Source organism: Danio aesculapii, chromosome 1, assembly GCF_903798145.1.
Source record: "Danio aesculapii chromosome 1, fDanAes4.1, whole genome shotgun sequence".
NCBI lineage: Eukaryota > Metazoa > Chordata > Actinopteri > Cypriniformes > Danionidae > Danio > Danio aesculapii.
In genome coordinates this window covers 45,873,896-45,895,217 of record NC_079435.1, presented here as the reverse complement: position 1 = coordinate 45,895,217, position 21,322 = coordinate 45,873,896, and the positions used below count along the sequence as shown (strand labels likewise).

The following is a 21,322-nucleotide window of genomic DNA, read 5'->3' as shown; positions in this document are numbered from 1 at the left end:
ACAGGAGCACTTATAATACTTGGTACCAGTGGAGCATGTAAATCTGCAAAGACAAGCTGTAGATGCAGGAAATCCGTTTCTGCAGAGGTTAAAAGAGTCGTGCTGTGATTTAAAGTTAGTGCAGCGGTGCTTTGATCTACTGAGATGCACAGTAAAGTCTAACTGTTTACAGTACAGGACTGTCATCAATTGCATATCTTTATTGTCTGATGACAATAAAACAGATCCCTGCATGCTGCTTATGCCACACTGACACTGATTTAGATCGTTTTTTTGTTGTTGTTTGTTTGTTTTTGCATCCCCATTTAGATGCATAGTTACAGCAGTTTGTAAGGGTTTTACTTTACGTATTAGAAAAGAGTTAAAGGGTCTTTGTATTAAAAGTTTTAAATGGTTCATATAATATATCTGCTAGATGTTTAAAGTCATCAAGTCAGAAATTGTTCAACGTTTCCAGATCAACATTAAGTAAAGTTTATGTATAAACTAATTTCGAGAGGAGCATGCGCTTATGATTGACAGCAGTTCGACCTGCATTAGCTAATGCATGATCCACCAATCAGACGATTCCTAAATCACTATAAATAACCAGAGTATCTTACCTTTGCCATCTTCGCCTTGAAGAATCCCCCCTTCCACCCCTACTCCTCCCCTTTCCTTGTCAGGGCAGCACGGAGGCTCAATGGTTAGCATCAGTGCCTCACAGCAAGAATGTCACTGGCTCAGATCTCTACCTGGCCAAGTCGGCATTTCTGTGCGGAGTTTGCATCGTCTCCCCGTGTTTGCGTGGGTTTCCTCGGGCTCTCCGGTTTCCTCCCACAGACCAAAAAACATGTAACATAAGTAAATTGAATAAACCAATCACATCATAGACAAGCGTTTAATTCAGCATACTCTCCATAGCTATTCATAATCTACATTCACCATTATTAAGCAGGGGGAATTCTCGAGACCCACCTGAGCTCCCCCCTCTCGTCCTGCGACGGGAGGGAGCCCCAGGCTCAAGGATTTCATGGAGCTCTCTACCGGGACAGCATGCCAAACATGCTTTATAATCAATCATCAGCTAAGGGTGAACTCTTGAAAGAAAATGGGAGATCGGACTCTGTGTTTAAGGGGAATCTGTGTTCAAGTGGAAATTGAAACTTCACCTTTTAGAAAAGGCTTTTATTCCCGAGTCATTTGAGCTTGTTTTTTTTCTTTTATATGTTTCATGTTTTATGTATTGCATGTTGTTTTATTTCTTTGCTCTTATCTGTTTATTTTTATGCAATACGTGTACAGCAGGTGTGACGCAGTGGCGGAGTAGGTAGTGCTGTCACCTCACAGCAAGAAGGTCGCTAGTTCGAGCCTCGGCTGGGTCAGTTAGCGTTTCTGTGTGGAGTTTGCATGTTCTCCCTGCGTTCGTGTGGGTTTCCTCCAGGTGTTCTGGTTTCCCCCACAGTCCAAAGACATGTGGTACAGGTGAATTGGGTAGGCTAAATTGTCTGTAGTATGTGTTTGTGAATAAGTGTGTATGTGTTTTCCAGTGATGGGTTGCAGCTGGAAGGGGATCCGCTGCATAAAACAAATGCTGGATAAGTTGGCGGTTCATTCCGCAGATTAATAACGGAACTAAGCTGAAAAGAAAATGAATGAATGAATGTGTACAGCACACAGGTCAACAACTGTTGTTATATAAATACATTAAGTCAGTTTACTTTAGTGGGTAATGCATTCAGTCATTTTCTTTTTGGCTTAGTCCCTTTATTAATCAGAGGTCGCCACAGTGGAATGAACCGCCAACTTATCTAGCATAAGGATAAATTTGCCCTGGATGCCCTTCCAGCTGCAACTCATCACTTGCAAACACCCATACACTCTCATTCACACACATACAGTATGGAGAATTTAGCTTACCCAATTCACTTATAGCACATGTCTTTGCACTTGTGGGGGAAACCGGAGCACCTGGAAGAAACCCACACAAACATGGGGAGAACATGCAAACTCCACACAGAAATGCCAAACTGACCCTGCCGAGGCTCCAACAAGCGACCTTCTTGCTGTGAGGCGACAACACTACCCACTGTGCCACAACACCACTGGTACACACACAATACAATCTATACGATCTGTATATGAATAAGCCACGTTTTATATAATATATAATCTAACAAAATGACCGAAAATCACGGTGCAAAGCCCACTCTCTTATTTTAATGAATATAAATGTTTATAAATTTGATTAAATATATTATCTATGTGATAAAAACAACACTGGCTCATTCTGAAAGCGTAGCGCTACAGACGTTTCTGGAGACCCGCGAATTAAGTAGCTGGAGGTACGTAATGCTGCATTTCTTTTTTTAAAGAAACGCTATGGGGCGGTGTGATGCTGTTCCTTTTCGCGCTTACCAGCTGACCGCTTACCTCCGTATGGACGGCATTCCAGCTGCAACCAGTTTGTCCCGTTAGCGCGCCATGTACATTGGCGGATTTGAGACGCAGAGGAGAGTTGACCACAGCGACAGGGTTTGAGTCCGGTGAAGAGTGGTCCCAGAAGACGGGTAAGACAAAAACAGAATCCAAAAAATAAAACAAACAAGTAAATAGCAGGGTGAGAATGTGGTAAAATCTGAAAACATGGTAAAAAACAGACGAGGGCTTTTATTTTTTTGTGGATTGCTTTTGAAATGTTTGGTTGGGTTTAGGGAAGTGGGGGGGGGGGGGGGGGGGTCAATAGATAAAATTGGTTGGGTTAAGAGAAGGTTGGTTGGGTCAGTCGATCGTTCACTCAGTCTGTCAAAAAGTCAGTCAACAGTGGCGTCTGGTGGGTTTACACGACAACAGCAGGCGCGAATGGCACTTGCGGAGGGAAATTTGAGAACTCAAAAAGCGTACACAGCGGCCTCTCGAAAACTGCAGAAAAATGTGCCACCGGGATGTATTTCGTGGTTTCCAGGAATGTCTGTACAGGTACGTTTTCAGGTTGTGATTGGCTGATTAGATATTTGCGTTAACGAACGGTTTGCACAGGTGTACCTAATAATATTACCTAATAGATCAAATATAATATAGGTGAAAAACAAACAAAAAGCGCTCAGGGGTAACTCAAATATTTGGTCGGTGCTCTTTGGGTAAGGGATTCATCAAAACATCAACAGAAAATAGTCCAAGGCACTCGGAAAATGTGGAAAATTTAAAAAGCCAGGGTTACCCTGATGAAGGCAGATCCTTAAACCGCGTAGGTTTCTTTTAAGATTAAGCCATGTGAATAAAGGCTTTTTAAATTTGTTCTTTTACAGAATTTTCTGAATTTCGTTCGGGAATCGCATTTTATGTTCATGACTAAAACAAGTTACACTGAAACTCTTGTTGAAATAGAGAGAATGGCTTACTTTGCAGTTCTTTCAAATTGTGGAATTTACATGATCAGACATTTTATTGTATTTTTGCTGTAAATAACTGGCAGCACCATTGCCAGTAAGTTACCGTAACTGCTGCTTTACAGTAACTTACCTGTAAATGTGTTTCACAGTAGTATGTTCTAAAATTACCCCAATACAGTACATATTACAGTACTATACAGTAAATAATGTATGTGGTATTTTACTGGGTATTTTTGCAGTAAGTAACTGTAAAATTGTGGTAATGCAATGTCTAACAGCATATAATAACTATTTATTTCAATTATTAGTCTATTCATTACCATCATAGGTAAAACTTTACAATAAGGTTGTTTTAGTTGATGTTAGTGAACGCATTTACAACATAAACAAACAATGAACAATACATTAATAAAAGTATTTGTGTGTTATTTAACGTTAGTAATTGAAAATACAGCTATTCGTTGTTAGTTCAGGTTAACTCACAGTGCATTAACTAATGTTAACAAACATGAATTTGGATGTTAATAGTGCATTAGTAAATGCTGAACTATGATAAATAAGCACTATACAATCGTGTATACTTAATAAATACATTAACTAATAAAACCTTATTGTAAAGTGTGACCAAATCATATTCAAGTCAGTTTATGTGTAAGTTTTTTTTTTTTTAAATAATACTTTTAGAAGAAAACAGACATAATCTCTGACGCACTGTACTATGAGAAAACAAATCTGTTAGTATCTGTAATTTAAAGTATGCCTGGCTACTATAAAATTGTACTCAGAAAAAAGGGAAGAAATAGTGGATGCCCTTTTTGCATTTGGCAAACATTTTCAGCCTGTTATTTTAGATTCACAAATGTAAGTGGGTGGACTTGTGAAGACGCACAGTGAGGATGAAGGGTATTTATGATGCTGAGACTGCTAGTAACAGTCTTGTTTCAAATAAATCCCAGTCCACATATTCATATTCTTAAAGCGCTTTTGTAAAAAAGAACAACAGTTGAACAGAAATATTCAGAGAAGTGCTTTGCTTATGGAGTGCAAGTGATTTCTTTAAAACAGGAAAATTTCTGTTAAAACTTATGAACTATGCATAATTCAAGACCAGTGCAGTCATCATGATTTCAAAGACAATCATTATTTTTAATGGAATAGTGCAGTGAATATTATAATGTGATTTTCAGTGTACACAATTATTTTTTATATATATATTTATACACTTTTAATCAGAGTGACTTCTTTCTTTTTGTAAAAACATCTCTGATCTGATGATGTGTTAACTGTCATGAGGCAGACAAACTGTCAGTCACATGACATCAACCAATGATACAACAATCCAAACAATTAGCACTGGAGAAATTAAAGGTGCCCTAAAATAAAAATCTGGGTATACCAAGGCATAGTAATAATAATAAAAGATCATCATGTGGAAATGGACATACTGTGAGCCTCAGACACCACTGTTTCCTCATCCACATGTAAATGATTGTAAAAACCTGTGTGAACAACGGGCCAATCGGAGACAAAAAACAAACTGTGACGAGACCCACGGGCCACACCCTTCGCATTTGCATGTATGCCTACTTTAGGTCATTCATCCAGACCTGATGAGCATCAAGAGAACATGACTCACATGCAGGTCTGAGATCATAAAAAACTCTGAGATCATTAATGTGCACGCCTCAGGCTGTGTTTTATAAGCTAAATGTTTTCTATTGAGACAACAGTGATAACTTTCCTCCATTAGTTATTTTAAGCGTATATTTCACTTACTATGTATGTGGGACTTTCATTTTGAAAACGCGAGCCACAACTTGTTTACTATGCATACTGAGCACCAACAGCATTTTAGAATTTTAGTACAGCTGTTTCGTTTCAGGTTTTGTTATTTATAGTGTTTATTGTGAAATTTGATGCATGTGTTTCAACAAACACAATGTAGACTGATGAATCATGTCAAATCACTCAGCTCTGTCATCTGTTCATGCAGAGGTTGATATTAATTCCTGGCTGTGTTTTCTTTGACTTTAGCTATAAAACACAACACGGTACATCTCTATTACTCTCTTTTGTCAAGATTAATTATCATTTAGCCTTTATCCACAACAGATCTGGTGAGCAAAATAGATTAACGTTACTCTGATTGGGTTTATATTTGTCCGTGATCAGCACATCATGCTCTGTGTGTGTGTGTCTGTAAGTGCGGCATGTCAGAGCAGAGCTCATTAATATTCACAACACACAATCCATATATGGTCAATTATGGACCTTCTGATTATAGGAGTATTTTATTTGAGTAGTGAATGAGCTTGTAAAACTATTTCTGGAGATATTTTGAACTTACAGAAGCTATAAACCTATTATGTTTATATCAGAGAACAATTTAACTTGTTAAACCAATGCAGTTTACGGCACCTTTTAAGTACCTTGCTATTTTTTCTTTGTTTGTTTGAGAAGGTGTTTCATTCCAATATGAATCATAATAGAGAACAAAAGTCTATCACAACTTACTTATGCCAACTTTATACCAGATTCATATGAATAATTCAAAGATGTAAATATGCAAATGGAATACACATTTTACACACCTGTCAAATTCACTTAACATAGTTATAGTAGAAGGACAAAAGAGTAAAAAAAATAGTCAGCACGAAATGGAAGTTTCCATAGTCTTTTCTTCCATATTGTGTCATATATTTGCCTGAAATAACTTCTCAAACAAAACAAATTGTAGATTGGAACTTGATTTTGTTCATCAAAAATATATTGCAGCATAGTGGTTAGCTATTGAATGAATGAATTAATGAACGAATGAATAAATATTTATTTATTTATTTTATTCATTCGTTCATTCATTTTCCTTCAGCTTAGTTCCTTTATCGATCAGGGGTCACCACAGCGGCATGAACTGCCAACTTATCCAGCATATGTATCCAGCACCGGGTTGGTTGGTTGGTTGGTTATTTGTTTACTTACTTACTTACTAACTTACTGACATATATAAGCTTTCTTACTTTGGCCTTTTTAAAAATATAATGACAGAGAGATGATCTTAAACGGACAGATTAACCCCCAAAAGTCTGTTATCATTAATTTTTTTCTTTTGTTTCAGTTTCCAACATTCTTTAAAATATTTTCTTTACAGAAAAAGAAACATAAAGGTTTGGAATCAAATAGTTAATACATTTTCCTTTGGAATTTATTATTTTAATTATTGCTTTAAACTTCTATCTATAAATATTTTAAGACAAAAAGATTATACCTGTAATTCCTAAATACCTATATTAGTAAAAAACTAAAATCTCTCTCTCATAGCATCTCAAGTATCCATATTTGTCAGGTAAATTAGGTAACTAACTAATTATGTATTTATTGTTCTAAATATAATATTGGGAATTACAGTATGTATTTTATGAGTTATTTTCTTTACATTTTAATTCAGTAACCATTGAAATGATAAAATTACATTGATGAAAGAATGAAGAAAAAAACGTACCAGATCTCTTGCATTTAGTGATGCTAACTTAACATTTTACAAGAAGAAAAAAACAATAATGTGCTATTTAGTCTTCATAATAATAATAATAATAATAATAATAATAATAATAATAATAATAATAATAATAATAATAAAAAATGATTAAATAAATAAATAATATTAATAAATGCATAGTTTTGATAGTATTTTATTCTCTATTGTGATGTATACAGTGCTCAGCATATCTTTTAAATTCTTATTTTTAATAGGAAGCTATAGAATATTATATTTGTGCATCGTTCTAGAGGATGGGTGAGAGGGAGACAGATATAGGTCAACAGGATTTCCATTTTGATCAGTTTTATATACGTCCACGAATGGGGCTTGCAAACAAGATTATAAAAGTTTTGAATTTTTAGTTTTATTAAATTAGTTTTAGTTTTATTTTGGTTAGATTTTTGGTTTTCAAACTCCATAATTTTTGATTCATTTTTGAGGTAGATTTACTACTGTAGTTTGTATTAGTTTTGATATTTTGAAATTGCTTAGTTTTAATTTAGTTTTAGTTATTTTACTTGTTTTTTTTTTTGTTAATATTTGTTAGGTGCAAAATTCAAAATCATCAGAATAAATATTGTATGATAAAAACTCAACCAAAGATAGGTTACATTTTTTTTGACACAACCCTGCAGGCACAGGACATCAACATGATGTCTTATTGACGTTGTACCCCAATGTACCCCAATGTGGTGGGGACGTTGGATTTTGTTTGGAAATGAAAATCAGGTTGACGTCAGGCTGACATCAATGTTCAACCTAAAATCAACCAAATATCGACATCTAATCGTGTTACACCTTGACGTTGTGTGGATAATACCACTATGAAATCTTTCAGACGTTGGGTTCTGGTCACTTTCCAACACAACCTAAAATCAACCAAATATCAACGTCATTTGACATGGTTATTGGATGTTAAAATAACGTTGTCCTTAGATGCTGGCCAGACATTGAATTTTGGTCACCTAACGTCATGACCTAAATCTAACCTGATATTATTGTCTTATGATGTTGTGTGCCTGCTGGGAAGAACACTACAATCTACCACTACCATCTGCCCATCCTCAAGAATTCAAATACAACATCCCACAAGATAGCAGCCTTAAGTAAAATATGTGGGCAAGGCTGGTTCTGAGGTTAAATATACAGTAGTGATGGAAAGTTCGGATCTTTAACGCAAACTGGATCTTTCATGACAATCTTCCCAAGTTTGGACTTAACATATCGAAAATATGTAGTCAGCCATCATAATTTCAGTCAGTTAAAACATCACCATGATCTGAAAGGTTTCTTACATTTATGTTTTGCATTGCAACTGAAGCATGATTCACTAATTTAAAATTCCATTACGACTTTCTGTTATGTAAACTTACGTTTTGCCAGATCCTCTCATTTAAGCCCTCGGTTTACCCGTGCTGCAGTTGTTCAAGTTGAGTTCAGTCACAGTAGGCTGTTTATATTCGGTTCACTAAATCATGTATGTGCAGTATTATCAGTTCGCCGCTTCTCAAATCTGATATCAGTGGACTGTTCTAATAGCTGAATAACTCAGTATATATTGGTTTATTTCGAGTCAGAGGGGGTATCAGTCATGTAAAAAGTTGTTTGCGGATAAGTGCTTAACATTCCTCGAGACATGACTCTTTCGATTAATTCAGTTCAATTTGGTGAATTAGTTCAACCAGTTCACTTAGAAGATCCAGTTAAAAAGAATAAAAAGAACAAAAATAAAACCCATTATTGGACACAAATGTGTCTACTCGGTTTGTATTTAATGTTATCACCATGCTGCTGTCATGTCCTACCATCATTTTTGTTGCGGTTTGTTTGCAGCGAGGATGGATGAAGGAGTACCGGCTTGATCTGGCCAATGGCATCTTGATTACAGACTCTGAGGTGCTAAACGGGTCATCTGGTACATCTGGTAGCGCAAAGTAAATAGATTTACTTCTAAAAGGCTTACAGTATGTATTGAATACATTTACAAAGACGAAAACTAAGGACGTTTTGACTAATTTTAGTTACTTTTTTCGTTCGTTTTCATTAACTATAATAACCCTGCTTGCAAATTTAGACAGTGGTAAGGTATTGGCTTTCCATCATGCCATACCATCCCATCCCATCATGGAAGCCACAGCCAAAGGCACGCATACACTCTCCGTCTGCACCGAGCTCGAGTTAGGCTAGGTCACAAAGCTCCGCAGTAGAGGAGTTAATTACAGTGTGATCAATAATTGATTAAACCGTCAGAAAGAGTCCAACAAACTCTCCAGTAAGCATTAATGCTCTCTCATACTTATGAGCGCACACGCAGAAGCACACAAATAGCAAAATTCTCCATTAAGCATTTTCAGGGAGGAAAAAAAATGTTAGCAGATTAAGAGGATTGACTCGGTATTGGATTAACCCACCCACTGCGGTCAGGATCACACCAGCGTGGATGGATTGATTAGGCCTTGCGTGGCGCACATCTCCCTTACCACTGCATCAGCTGTTTTTTAGGCACTGGCTACAGGGAATTACAATCCGACTGTCAGTCATGCTAAAAAGACCAAAAATGACATGTCATTTAGGACTCAATATCTTGCGTGTAGACCTCCGCGGATTTGGTTTAAGCTCCCAACACCTGTCAGAAAATGTAATGCGATGCCAGTGTTCAATTTAACCATGTCTCTCTATAGTACGAGGCCACCCTTTGGTTCGGGCTTAGTCCAAAGCACCTGTCAAAGGGCGTCCAGGTAATCTTTTTTTAATGCTTCCGTTAAGTGCTAGCTAGCTAGCAGTTTGGATATGCTGCATTAAATACATGACCTGGATAAAACTGTAAAGATGACAGATTAAGTCAAAAACAGACAACTCTGCTGGCCTGCGTGGTTTCTCTCTCAAGCTTTTCACACACATGCTGTCAAACACACCGGCTAGTCTCCACTCAAAACAGGTATATGTTCGGCTCTATATTTAACACTTCCAAATGTGTGTCAGAAAAAAGAAAGATTGTGTAAAGGAGTAGAAAATACAAGGAGAGAATGATAGAAAGCAAGTTAGAAGGAGAGAGAGAGACTGAGAGTGGAAAGAGATCTATGGTGGTGTGAGAGAAAATGGGTTACACTTCTCCTCTCTTCGACAATCTATTTTCAGTAGCTACTCCTGGAAAGGAGAGCAAGCAGTAAGCACCATATAACCTTAAGCACTCCACATGCAGTGCCACAACAACGGTACAGAAAGATAAGACAAGTTGCCACATTTGTGTTTGTGTTCAACAAGTTTTGTTTTTTCAGAAGTTTGAGGAAAAATGACGTCAATAAGAGCAAAACAGCTGTAATTAACCTCAGACTGATATAGACCAAGGCCCAATCCTAATTCTACCCCTTAGCCCTTCCCTAAGGGGAAGGGGTAGTGGTACATACTTTTACAGATTTTCAGGAGATTTTTCACCTCAAACAAGCATGTTTTAATACATTCATAACAGCGTTCGTGTTTTACCATCTTACATGCTTTTTTTTAAAAATGCTAAAATAAAAACGCTAAATTTCGCTAGCTACAATATAATAATAACTTCTGTATAGTAGTCCCACAACATTCTGACACTCGAATACCCTGTCAGAAAAGTCTAGTGGCTGGGAATGACCTTTTTACAGAAATAGAATGGGATTGGGCCCAAATGTTGTACCAAAGTGCAATATCAGATATCACAATGCAATATGCTCAATGAAGCCATTTCTGCCTGTAAAGTGTGACTTTACATCTCACAATTATCCATTATTGTGAACTATATTGTGACTTTATATATCCCAAATGTAGTTCTATATCTTAAAATGTGCATTTATTTCTCACAAATCCACTTGTATATTACAAATGTGAGTTGTTTGTCTCATACCGTCTGATTATCTCACAGATAGACTCATCTTTGTCTTACTTTTTTCTCTGAGGAGGGGTAACATACAGTATTACGCCCATCTTTTTTTTCTTGGAAAATCTAATTACAGTGTGCTCAAAGAAAATGTGTGGGGTAATCCAATGGCTATCAGCATTTTCTATATTAATATAGGAATATCCCACAGGACTGACTGAATTCAGGTTAGTTTCAGGATTCAAATCTAGTTCAAGCCTGAGGCTTTTGTCCTGACAAGACCTTTTCGAATTTTTTGGTAATGTTACCTTGCTAGCCAAACTGAACCAGGCCTTGTGCCATTTTAGGACACTTTATGAATGTGACCTGCATAACATGTTGAAGGTGAGGTAGTGAAACTGAGTCATAGATTATTTGATGTTCTTACCTGTTTGCTGTACTTGACGGTTTGACAGCCGTAATCGGAGCACTGGTCTGAGCTGAGTGACATAGCGTCTACGTTACCGGTGCCATTGCCATGTAAAGGTGTTGGTGGGGGGCAGTTCCTGCACAGCCTGGTGCTTCTTGCCTTCACGGGTGGTGAGTTGGCTGAAGATGCACTGCAGGCAAGGGTGAGCTGGAACTTGTAGTGGCGGGCCAGATCTGGCTTGACTGGTGGCGTCTCGAGCCTAGCCTTGGACTTACTAGGGTCTCCATTAGCTGTGCGCAATAACGAGCAGCAATCCTCTCACTGGTACTGCTGCTCTCCTCATCCTCCTCTTCTTCATCACCTCCCCACGTCTGCAGCCGTTTCACCGTCATAATTCCACTGTATAAAGAACGCTCAGATTTGGCAGTGCCATTATTACGCTTGTCTCTGCGTGGTTTGCGCCCACGTTCATTTTGGGAGCCCTGGGCTTGTAGAGGGGAGGCTGTGGACTGAAAAGTCCTCTTCTGGCTCCTTCTTGCCAGCCTCATAGCCGTTCTTACCCTGTGCCCCACACTGTCGAGCTGTCACAACCAGAAGGATCACCAGAATAACGGCAGCAGCACCAGCCAAGACACCAATGGCAACGCTCAGGCGTTGTTTACCGAGAGCTCTCTCGCTGTCTGGGTCACCTGCAATATCCATATAGAGGGGGATTGCAAGGCTGCGGGCCACCTGAGTGAGTGAGAGAGAAAGGCATACAGAGGGAGAGAGAAAGCAAAAATGGAAAGTCATAAATGGTGTGTCTGCCCTTTGATAACTGCATCCTGATTTTATAGCCCTGTCTGCTGAACCACACACGCACGCATACACATCATCCCCACTGTAAGACCCAGACTTCTCAATTATCATGTCAAGGCTTGGATATTCAATCATAGTTATTCTGCGCAGGCAAGTGTGACTGTGTATGTGTAGGCCACTGTGTTTGTGTATCTTTCATCTTTATATTTGCATGTGCTTACTTCTATCCAATATCCAATGTGGGTCAACAGCAATTTGATGCATGAATATTTATAAACAGCAATATCTTTTTTTAAAAATTCGCTCTTTTGTGCTAGGATTTCCTAGTTATGAAACGTTATCAGTACATTTCTGATTGCACTTCCCTGCTCCATCCCCTCATATCAATAAAATGGCACTAGCTCATTGTTAAGCTGCACAAACTGTTGTTGTTTCTCTATATTGAATTACTGTTTGTTTGTTTGTTTGTTTGTTGTTTGTTTTTATTCAAAACAGCATAGTGCAGTGTTGTGTCTCACCTGTGCATCCACCAGCGTAGCATTGGCCAAGCTTTCATTGATTAAAGACATGCACAGTGGCTGTGGCACAAAGGGAAGGCATGCCGCTGTCATTGACCCGGACCACCAAGCGGTCAGACCCTGTGTCTTCTCTCCAGGGCTCTGCCAAGGTTATGACCCCACTACTAGAGCCAATCTCAAACAGGCGAAAAGGGTTTCCGCCTACCAGAGCATAGCGCAGGTCAGCGTTAGACCCTGTGTCTCCATCCGAGGCTGAGACTGTGCGGATACAGTCCGGGCCCCACTAGCGGGTGGCAGAAGGGTGTATGATTCATTAGCGGGTGATGTGATGGATGGCGCATTGTCATTTTCATCAGTGACAAACAGGGAGACGGTGGCGGTGGCAGACGTGGCGGTTCTCCACCATCAACAGCACGCACACGGAAATGAATATGTGCTACGCCGTTCGCGGTCAAGGATGCAGAGGAGAAAATGGTTCCAGTGTTATTTTTCAATGGAGAAAACTTCTTGCTTCCCTTCTTTGCCCTCCTCTCCACCCTCCCTCTTCGTCATGCTCCACAAAAAGACTCAACTCTGCATTCTCTCTTCATCTGCATCGGTAACAGTCACCATGCCCACGGGGCTATTGGTGAGCAGGTTTCTTTGACATAGAATGTGAAGACTTCCTGGACAAATTTGGGGGGCATTGTCATTCCTGTCCGTGACCTGGACTACAACAGTAGCAGAGCCCTGCAGAGATTGGGTGCCCTTATCTCGAGCTATCACACGAAATTCATAGCGTTCCCTCAGCTCCCTAATCTAGTGCCCCAGTGGCACGAATATCCCCGTTATCGGCATCAATGTAAAAAGCTCCATTAACAGATGGGTCGAGTGAGTATGCAATCTCTGCATTCTTGCCACTGTCTGCATCAGCAGCCACTACAGTGACCACTCGCTCTCCTGGGGCATTATTTTCTGCAAAATGCACTTCCACTAAGCTTTGGGCGAAAGTGGGAGCATGGTCGTTTATGTCTACCACACGCACCAGAAGGGAACTGTTACTAGAAAGGCTTGGGCTACCTGAGTCCACTGCGACAATAGTAACACTATATTCTCGAGTAGCTTCATAATCCAAAAGTGCTGAGGTGTGGAGAAAATATCTTCTTTTTGTTTCGTTCGAAAGCATCATCTGTGGCTGGTGGAGGTGCTAGTGGTGTCTCACCCGCTGGTTTCAATGTGAATGGAACATCCCCAACCACAGTGCAGGTCACCGCACCATTCTCTCCCTGGTCACGGTCTGACACCTGCACTAGGGCTACCGGTGTGTCAACCAGCACATTCTCTGGAACCATTGCCAGCACCGTCGCCGAACGAGGATTCGTTCCGATTTTCGAATTTCTACTATGGGTACGTTGTCATTTTCATCTCTTACGTTAAGAACAACTGTAGTGCGATCAGTGCGAGGTGGTTGGCCGCGGTCACGGGCTGTGATTGTAAACGTAGCTGTGAAACTTCCTCACGGTCTATACGATGCAGAACACTCAGCCCACACTGATGCTTCATCCAGCCTCAGGAGGCGCCGCACTGATTCTGTTGCCGCTCCGAAAACATACTCAACCTGCCCATTCACACCACGTCACGGTCTGTGGCACGCACCTGCAGGACAGGTGCCAGGTGGGGCGTTTTCTGCATTTCTGCTTCATACACTGCTCTCTCAAAACGTGGACTGTTGTCGTTAACATCTGTGATAGACACACGTAACAATGCTTGTGAGGAACGGGGCGGGTTGCCGCCCATCACGAACACGCAGCACAAGTTCATAAGAATCCCTTGCTTCACGATCCAGAGGCCCTTTTACAATCAGTTGAGGCTGTTTCTGTCCTTCAGGTGTGTCAGCCACCTGCAGTTCAAACACACTGCTCCTGCTGGCAGGTCCTGTCCTGTTCTGGCCCTCTCCTTCGGTCACCACGTTTCCATTTGTTGGTCCATTTGCGGGTCGGCGGGATGATGACCCTCCATCTCTACTGTCTTGGATAAGTTCATATCGAATCTATGCCGTTGCGACCAAAATCGCGGTCTGTGGCGGTGGGAAGGAGATAGAGAGTGCCGATTTGGACGATTCTCCTCAAACAGATAGTGTGAGTACTGGTGAAGGGAAAGAGGGCGTGTTGTCATTGATGTCTGTGACTACAATTCGCCCATCAAAAAGATCCACCCACCTCTGCAGGGGACCTATGACTGACACTTCAAAGTTTAAAAAGCACTCATTCTCATCAAAATCATCTGACACTGTGGCAGCTTCTCTCTGTCAATCCTCCTGCTGCCTGTAGTAAGCTCTCCGGTGACATTGTCAATTTTAAAGAATTCAGAGCCAGATTCCAAAGCGAACGTGACATCACCAGTCCCAATCCCAGAGGTGGACAGCCCCAGGTCTGAAGCCACGTTACCAATGTGCACATCGGCCGGCCCCTCTTCCGCCACGCGGTAGCGCAGCACTGAATTGGCGTGCGGGAGCTGAGTCAGCAGCTGCAGGATAAGCACGAGGTAGCAGCGCGCGGAGTGCACTGCGCCAACGCTCCTGCTCCCCATGACTCTCTCTCTCTTTCTCTCTCGCTCTCTTCCTCTCTCTCTCTCTCTCTCTCTCTCTCTCTCTCTCTCTCTCTCTCTCTTTCACTCTCTATCTGCAGCTTCCTCTGGTCCAAGAAAGAATCGCCACTGATTAATTTTTATGAAGGCTTCCTTCGGCAAAATCTTATTTTGTCCCACAGTCTTTCAGTTCTCCGGTCACGTTTTCAACACGATAAAATAAAACATCCACTTTGTGCAGAGCTCAGCATCGGCGATAAGTCTTTACAGCTCTTTTACGGACAATAATGATCCACTGTGCCTTTTAGGAGTAAACGAGAGTCAAATCTTAGCAGTTTAAACGACTTTGTCCGGCTCATTGAGATGCTGCGGAGCGCGGGCTCCTCTCGCGCTTTCACTGTTTTTAAAACTGCAATGCAGTAGAACACAAAAGCGATCTGTCTGTGAATTCAGCTCTCACATTCGCATCCCAGAGCTTGCGCTACTGGCTGGGAATAAGCCAAAGTGCTTTTTAAAGTCTTTCTCCGATATTGTATGCTCTCTCTACCTTAAAACCCAGCGCGAGGGAAATTGGAAAGCTTTCCCCGCAGTCTTACGCACGCGTGCCAAGCTCTTATAGATTCCTTTACGGTGAACTTGACAAAGAGAAAAGCTTTTCAGTTCGACTTCCCAGAGCACGTAAATTAGCCACTTAAGGAAAGATGGAGAGCAGGATAAAGTAGCAACAAAAGCCTTTAGTTATTCCTCCGGAGTCCGTGGTGGATGTGTGTGAAGTGTTTGAGGAAAAAGTCCCGCATTCTCCTCCTCCCCTCACCTGCACGTTCTACTGCACTGCATGTGAACGTCCCTCAAATGATGCTGCAGTCTCTCCCTCTCTCTCGCTCTCTGTCTCAACCTCTCTCTCTCTCTCTTCCCCCTCCGTTCACTGCAACACTACGCTACGTAACTCAACCGCTCAGATGAAACGGGAGACCGAGAGTGTCTCGAAGGAGCTCGCGCTTTCCTTTTAACCAGTCTAAAAGCGCAAATACAGGGGGGTGTGTTTGCATACGACCACAAAACAAAAATTCTCAAAAGGTAAAAACACAGTCAACTAGACAACTAGAAAAGCCACATAAAGCACTTGTGAGATAAATAAAGACAAAACAGAAGTAAATAAATTGAAATGGACCATATCCCAAATACGAACAGCCATTTAAAAATAAAACATCAAATAAAACATACAATCTTACTTCTTACAAACATCTTACTTGTTCGTAAAATATGAACCAAACAAAAGAATAAGCAGTACTTGTTGACAAGACATTTTTCTGAAACCGTTTAAAACAAGCTATTTGAAATTAATGTATAAATTAAGTATTGTGTATATATTGTGTATACCCATTAAAAATAAAGCAAATAAAAAGTGATAAAGCGACAAAAACAATCATTAAAAGTTATTTTTTATACAAATATTGCTTCAGTAAAGATATCAGCCTTGTACCCTGTGATTAGAAGGAAACAGACAGCATGTCTGGGTCACTGGGGATAATGTATATAACTGTATGGCCTTCACCAAAACATATTTTGGTTTAAAATGTTTGGTAGCTCTTTAGTTTGTTGAACAATCATACTGAACACGGTCATTAAGTTAGGTCAAGGTCCTTGGGCACCAAATAATATGTTTGAATAGGATATTAATCTATAAAAACAGAAACCGAAATGTGCTGGTATGCTCGGTAAAAATAAGGTGCAATATAAACATAGATAGATAGATAGATAGATCGATAGATAGATAGATAGATAGATAGATAGATAGATAGATAGATAGATAGATAGATAGATAGATAGATAGATAGAGGTTATTATTTTATATTTGCATATCGTACTATCTAAAAAGTGTTATTTCGTCATTAGAATACTGTGTTATCAGTATATCTACACTTGTCTTTACCCTGTAATTTATTCCAATTGTCTTGTTTTTGCAAGTTCTGACTCGAGGAGTGTTTCATTGTCTGAATGCGGCAGTGCTTTTCGCTCATCCTGTGAACAATGAGCATATATATCGCGCACACACACAGGCACACACTCACTCTCTCTGGTCCCAGCACGGGCTGCCCCGTAGCCACGCGGATGCGCGGAGCGCAATGCAGCACTGACTGAACGTAATACTACAGTCACACAACAAAAGGAGGAACCCTTTCTCCGTCTACACTCTCCATCCCGCGCCCTCAGTCTCAAACATGCGTTTTAATTCGTGGGCCGGGATGATTTGAAACTAACGAAGGAGGGTTTCCCTGGTCAATCTCAGTTCGTTTGGTCACGGCAGAGGAGGATGCGCGCGGAGGAACAACACCAGATCTCGGCGCGGCGCTCCCGCTGCTGCTGCACCGGGGCTGGTTAGCATTCCGCCGGCGTCTCTGCATGCGCGTGCCGCTGTAAGCTCTGCGCCTCGCGCCCTCTGTTGTTCCACCGCGCGCGTTTTGATTTCGCTTCTGCAATCACTCGCCCAGTCCAAGTGGGTGGGAGAGTGGATTCAGCGTTCGTGTCCCGCAAACACCCTCCATCTTTATCCCATCACGTTACCGCGTAAGCCTAGTTAGCGCACACCGGTGAAACTTTATCATCCTCAGAACAGACACGAATAGCAAACACCCGTGGCTACGAGAGAGAGAAATGTGCACATATCTCCTCTATTTAAAGCGTGTGAGAAAAGGCAGCATAAAATCATGTCTCCAAAATATACAGCGATAATATAGCCTATCTTTTTCTGTACCTCATCCTACCTTGCCATCTGCCTGAAAAGCGACCAGGATAAATAACATACAACATTTTTTATCTTTCTTATTTAAGGAGAAGACAAAAGCACCAACCTTAAAGCAAGGGGCTGTGTGTTTAATACTGTAGATGTAGATTGAAAAGCACACATGGTGGGACATTTAAAGTTAGTTATTATATGTGCTTAGATAATAAATATAATGTAATATAATATAATATAATATAATATAATATAATATAATATAATATAATATAATATAATAAATATTGCATAATAAATAAAGCAGCAGCATAAGAGCAAGGCACAGTATGTTATGAGTATTAGGATTATAAATATTTATATTTACTTAATATAATTATTCTATACTTATAAAACAACATAGCTGTGCAATTATATATACATAATATATATATATATATATATATATATATATATATATATATATATATATATATATATATATATATATATATATATATATATATTATATATTATTATATATATATATATATATATATATATATATATTATTATTGCCATTCTTTTAATATATATATATATATATATATATATATATATATATATATATATATATATATATATATATCTATATATTATATATATATATATATATATATATATATATATATATATAAAGAATGGTAATAATATGATAATAATAATATAATAATAATATAAAAAGAATGGTAAATAATAATAATAATAATAATAATTATTATTATTATTATTATTATCATTATTATCATTAATAATATAATTATAATTATATATTTATTTAAATATTAATCTGTTAAATTATTATTTTATATAAACTTTGTATCGTAATCTTATTTTTAATTATTATATATTTTTATATAATAATAATAATAGATTTTTGATTGTGTTAAAAATCAAGAAGTCAAGAAGATGCTTTCTAAGAAAAGACCTTGAAACTGTTAGTCCTGCATTTACTACCTCAAAGTTGAAATATTGCAACTCTTTATACCTCGGTTTGCTTATTTCGACAATTAATTGATTGTGGATGGTTAGAAATGCAGCTGCCAAGCTATTGACAATCACTAAAAGTGTCTGCACATGACTTCTGTGCTTGCCTCTCTCCATTGGTTACCGGTCAAATTCCAGATTGATTTTAAAATGTAGCTTTTTGTTATAAAACTTGTAAAAAACTTCACATGGACATACCGCTCAGTATATTGGTGATCTTCTCCATACAATGCCCCAAGATCCTTAAGTTCTTCCAATCAGCTTCTTCTTTCTTCCTCATTCTCGCAACAAAATTAAAGGTCTGAGGTCTGAGTGTGGAGCACCATTCTGTTTTTAACTCCTCCCCAAAACATTTTTATATTCTTTATGTTTCTATTTAAGTTATTTCATATATTTACATTTGTCTCTATGGATATTTATTTATTTATTTTTTTTTATTTAGGTTTTCACATCTGTGCACAGCATTTTGGTTGCAACATCCGGTTTTATATATATATATATATACAGTTGAAGTCAGAAATATTCCTGAGAGTAAAAATCCTGGGAGCAGAGAGAGGGAAAGGGTCGTCAAAGGACTTCAAGCCAGGAATCGAAGTCGGGTCACCATGGTGCTTTATGTCGACACGCTTAACCACTAGGCTATTGTTTTTAAATGTGCTTTATTAATAAAAAAATAAATAAATAAATAAGCAATGGCTTTAAAGACCAACGGACAGACCTTTAATTATATATACAGTATTTATATAATAAATATACAGGATAAATGTGTACACCCCTTTTGTAAGTTATTTTTTGTATCAATTGTTCAATGAATATGGACAATACACAATATTTTGGTGCATTTAAATGAAATAGTTTTATCAAAGTTATATTTATGAAACTAAGAGTCACTTATGGATAGAAAGATAATACTTTTAAATTCAAATTAGAAATGAAAAATGCAAACTAATTCTAATAAAATGTGGTTCTTTTGGTTTTTCCTCTTTATTAATAATGCATTCAATATTTTCCCACAATATATTCATTGAGGTGCACTAATTCTTGCAACAAAGTTATTTTGTTAAATTTGTAAAATAACTGTACATATTTATATAAATATCTATAAATAAAAATCTACATTTATAGTTATTACTATATCATCAGTAGTGTTTATTTTTATTATTATTATTATTAATAATAATAATAATAATAATAATAACAACAATGCAAAATAATGATAACAATACAACAACAACAACAACAATAATAATAATAATAATAATAATAATAATAATAGTAATAACAATAATAATAATAATAATAATAATAATAATAACAATAACAACAACAACAACAATAATACTAATAATAATAATAATTATATAATTATTATATTATTATTATTATTATTATTATTATTATTATTATTATTATTATTATTATTATTATTATTATTATTATTATTATTATTATTATTATAGTGAAGATTTATAGAAGATTTAAAAACAGAATGGTGCTCCACACTCAGACCTTAGACCTTTTGTTGCGAGAATGAGGAAGAGAGAAGAAGCTAATTGGAAGAACATAAGGATCTTGGGGCATTGTATGGGACAAGAAGATCACTAATATACTGAACCAATAATCAATGGAGAGAGGCAAGCATGGGAGTAATGTGCACACACTTTAGTGATTGCTGCATTTCTAACCATCCACAGCCAGTTCATATTTGAAATAGTCAAACCGAGGTATAAACAGTTGCAATATTTCAACTTAATAATAAATTATTATTATTATTATTATCATTAACATTATTTTTCTATGAGAATACAGTTTTAAATCTGCACCTAGTTTTATTGTGGATAATATTCCAATTTTTGGCCGACATGCAGACTTGGGAGGGAAAATTATGCGTCTCAGAGTTAAAAAGTGCTAGTAGCGTATGTAATTTGCATCATTACTCTAATGCTTTGGACATCACAAAGGCGTTCTCTCAGGTGTGTGACTCAAACTCCCTGCTCTGCGCAATCTTGCATCTTCTAACTGATGCGTGGAGCGAGGACATGAATTTTAAACATGTAAAACGAGCGGGGGGAATTGCCTATGTTATGGGAGCACCAATTAGTTCACTGCGCTTTTCTTCTTAGATTTTTTTTTATGATGATATGTTTGTTTTCAGCATTGTAAAAGTGTTTGCGTGGAATTTCATTATATTCTTTCTTGTTGCATTTTTTCACCTCCTCACAAGGTTTTTTTAAAAAACCAATTAATCAAGGATATGTCTAGTAATGAGGCATTTTCACCGCTTCCTCTAGACTGACAATTGCTATAGTTTATTTACACCCTCTTAAACATGCAATCTGTCAGTGAGTGTATTTATATTGTACAACATGTGGCTGTCTTACTTCTTATTTCACTGAAGTAACTAAGGGTGTAATGTCTCTTGTCTAATGGGAATGTCACAGAGACCCAGAAGACAGCATCAAATATGAAAGATCTATAATTAAAACCTATAGGGACTCTACTCTGAACTT

At 38.2% G+C, this 21,322-nt stretch overlaps 1 pseudogene; it reads right to left on the bottom strand.

The window, feature by feature from the left end:
• Positions 1-10,050: 10,050 nt before the first annotated feature.
• On the bottom strand, positions 10,051-15,441 carry LOC130221188 (protocadherin-7-like; annotated as a pseudogene).
• Positions 15,442-21,322: the final 5,881 nt, after the last annotated feature.